The following is a 3537-nucleotide window of genomic DNA, read 5'->3' as shown; positions in this document are numbered from 1 at the left end:
TAGCCACAACTCTTCATGAATGAACACCAACAGTTTTTTTACTTTAAATTACAGTCTTTTATCAACTGTAAATGGCTCCGCTTCCCAAATTGCATCAAGATGCGTTCTACTTCGATGAAGAATGGACTTGGCGTGTTGATCGACGTTTCATGGAAGTTGTGGTGGAAGATGCAAAGAAGGGCAACTTCTGGTGGGGTACAAAAAACAGTGCTACTATCCTACGTGGTTTAAGTACCATCAACAAGGAATTTGGAACAACATTTACCTACGAGAAGTGTGAACAGAAGTTGAAGTTCATGGAAATGAGGTATTGGACGTTTAAGGTCATCATCTCTTTTTCGGGTGTTGAGTACGATGAGGAAACCAATTTCGTGAATGCAAAAGAGTCGACTTGGGAGTACATCTTTTATGTAAGTAGTCTGGTTTTTTTTTTTTTTTTTTTTTTTTTTTTAAATTTATGTTCTTTAAAATGTTTTTCAATATTAGAATGTATTTGACTTTTTATTTTTTTCATAGCGTTTCAAGCTAGGTCGTGCATACAAGCCATGGGGTGAAGCTGAGTGGAAGAAACTGTCATTCATCTTCAGCGAGAAACATACTTTTGGCTGGAAGAGTGACGATTTCATTGTTGTTGATTCTGCATCCCAGGATATCTACAAGGAGAACTCCCATGGTGAGCCAGATATTGCGCCACCAAATCCGCATGTTGATTTCACGTTGACCACCAAAGACAGTGAGATGTGGACCTACTTGCTACGAGATTACGAGCCTGCCGCAGAGATAGATGAGGAGGAGGACGAACAAGATGGCTTTCTTGAAGTGAGCGAGACTGAGTCTTTGGACATGGGTGGTGGTAGTGGTGGTTCACCATATAAGGAGTTTCGTAGCTCCTCTGGCTCAAACTCGCCGATTTACAAGTGAAGGTGGGGTTGTTGTGTGTTTTTTGAAGTGGTGTTTGTGGTTTTTAAGGCTTGTGTTCATTATGCAATTTTAGTTTTTATTATGCAGTATTAGGTTTTTTTTTTCTTTGTTTTTTCTGTTTTTTTTTTAAATGTAATGTGTAAGGACCAAATTTTCAATATGTAGTAGTAAATGGTTCTTCACCAAGTGGCATAGTCTTTTTAACTTGCTGTATTGTACACAAACTACACCAACAATATCCAAAACTTTAAAATTTTCAGAATAGATTCCAACTTAAAACTTAGGAAACTTAAAATTTAGGAAACTTTGAAACTCTACATTTTTTGACCACATAAATAAATAAATTTGAAATACAAGTCATCATTTCGCAAGAAATTCTTACAGACCCAAATTCATAAGCTTAAATTCATAGTTTGGGAAGAAAAAAACACTTAAACAATTAACCACATAAGTCGTCCGCAATAACAAAATCTTATAGATTGAAGCTAAACAACTTTTATGCAGAAGTCTCAGCAATCATACTAGCATATATGCTTCGTTCTGCTTCGGGCAAACTTAAGAATAGATCAAGCTCCTCCGTGTTCTTCTCAAGCAATTTCGCAACACGTATTTTTTGTTCAACCCCAAGAAAATTCATATTTTTAAGTGCATCGTACACTTCTTTGCGAGCTCTTGCCGTACGATCTTGCTCAAAACCTATTCTCTTAGCAATTTCACCCAAACGACCTTCAGTTTGTTCGGAGAAAGAAGACATTACCGCGAATCGTTCGACTGAAACTCGGTGGCTTCAGACTGTAAATTGAATGGCATCTCCGGCACATAATCACCACCTCCTTCATTATTTATGTCATGTTTGTCTTCCATAGTTTGCACCATATCAACAAAATCTTCCGCGTTTTCCCCAGTCGCTCTGTCCTTACCAAAGATCTCGAGCCAATCCTTATAATAGGGAAACGATTTATACCGTATTGTACGAGCATTCGAATCTGTCTGTTTCAAGTATATAAAACACATTTATCATGAATTTATTTATTGCAATGAGAAGTAGATTAGATAAAACATAGCAATTTGACGCTTACCTTCACATATGTCTCCCAAACATCATCACTCTCGACGTCGATGGTGTTAGTGGCATCACACTATCCAAATCCACTACGGGTCATCATAGTTGAGAAAGAGCCATAAGTCTTCTTCCATACGTGTATCTTAGAGTTAATGCGAGGATCCGCCCTAATATCGGTACCCGGAATGCGCTCGTCATATGAAGTTGTAGAATCCCAAGGAACCCCGTCTTGAATCCATTGTCGCATTTCCAACCCGTGAGCACCAGGTCCTTCAAACCGTTAATCAAAGCTTGTTCTTCGACAATGGACCATAACCTTCTAGATTTGTCCGTCTTTCGAACACCCAAGCCTTTTTTTGTCCCATTTGAATTCATTTTAACCTGTACTAAACTCAACGTATATATTGTATTAGAATAAAGTAAAACAATCAAATAATAAATACACAATAAACTATAGTAATAAACTTGAGATTAATACAGTTAAAAATGCATAATTAAACTCGAAATTCATTAGCATAATTAAAAAAATACATATTGTTGCAAATTAGTCAAATTAATTAAAACTATCGTCTGCTCCTCCACTCATCGTACATGGCTCTCGCAATATCGTCCCTCCACGACACCCATTGTTGTGAAGTTTCTACACTTTCAATAAATCTAAGTTCGGGATCATTAGTGGCATTGTGGATGGGTGCAAGTCTTGTTTCCAATGGGTCCACGGGCATTTCTTTACGAATAAAGTTTTGTAACAAGCAACACGCCATGATAATACGGTTATGGACTTTGATAGGATAATGCGAACTAGTGCGCAAGAAGCCCCAACGTGACTTCAATAGCCCAAAGGATCTTTCTATTACATTTCGAGCCTTCGCATGCTTCATATTGAAAAATTCCTTATAATTTCGAGGCGCATTATTACCATCCCATTCATCCAAGTGATGCGCGGCCGTGCGAGAATTGCACTGATTTTCGCGCGGCCGTGCCAAATCACGTTGGAGGCAATTTTGGACTTTTAAACACACAAGGAAACCTAGAATCATCTACCAAGTTGGGACAACTATTTAAGCCCAAACCAAGCACGAATCACAGGAGACTTTTGACACAATCTTGGAGCGAGAGGAGCGAGAGAACGAAGAATCGAAGACGGAGAATTGACAAATCTTCATCATAATTCTTCTTTCACCTATCTTTTCTTAATCTATGACTTTTATTACGTTTATTATGTTTTTCGTCATGAGTAGCTAAGTTTTTAATCTAGGATTTTGTTGGAACCCTATGTGGGGATGGTGAACCCGTTTTCTTGAGATTATGAGATTATGATTTTATGATTATTTCTTCTACTTGTTATAATTGTTAGTGCATGAACTTGATCAATTTATGTGCTTTATATTTGATTATTGGGATTGACTCGACAGAGCTATTTTGATAATTAGACGGTTAGTTGAAGAACCTTCGAGTAGTTTTCACCGGATGAGTGTGTCAATTGCATGTGGTATCGTAGACATACAGATATCACCTTAGGTAGCCATTTACGAGACTTGTTAGTTAATGCT

The 3537-nt window shown here is 37.7% G+C and overlaps 1 pseudogene; it reads right to left on the bottom strand.

The window, feature by feature from the left end:
* Positions 1–1373: 1373 nt before the first annotated feature.
* LOC148770158 (uncharacterized) lies at positions 1374–2639 on the bottom strand (annotated as a pseudogene).
* Between the last annotated feature and the right edge of the window lie 898 nt (positions 2640–3537).

This window comes from Erythranthe guttata, chromosome 6 (genome assembly GCF_056151865.1).
Source record: "Erythranthe guttata isolate IM_541 chromosome 6, IM_541, whole genome shotgun sequence".
NCBI classification, from domain to species: Eukaryota; Viridiplantae; Streptophyta; class Magnoliopsida; order Lamiales; family Phrymaceae; genus Erythranthe; species Erythranthe guttata.
The sequence above is the reverse complement of the archived record's forward strand: the minus strand, read 5'-3'. Positions and strand labels throughout refer to the sequence as shown.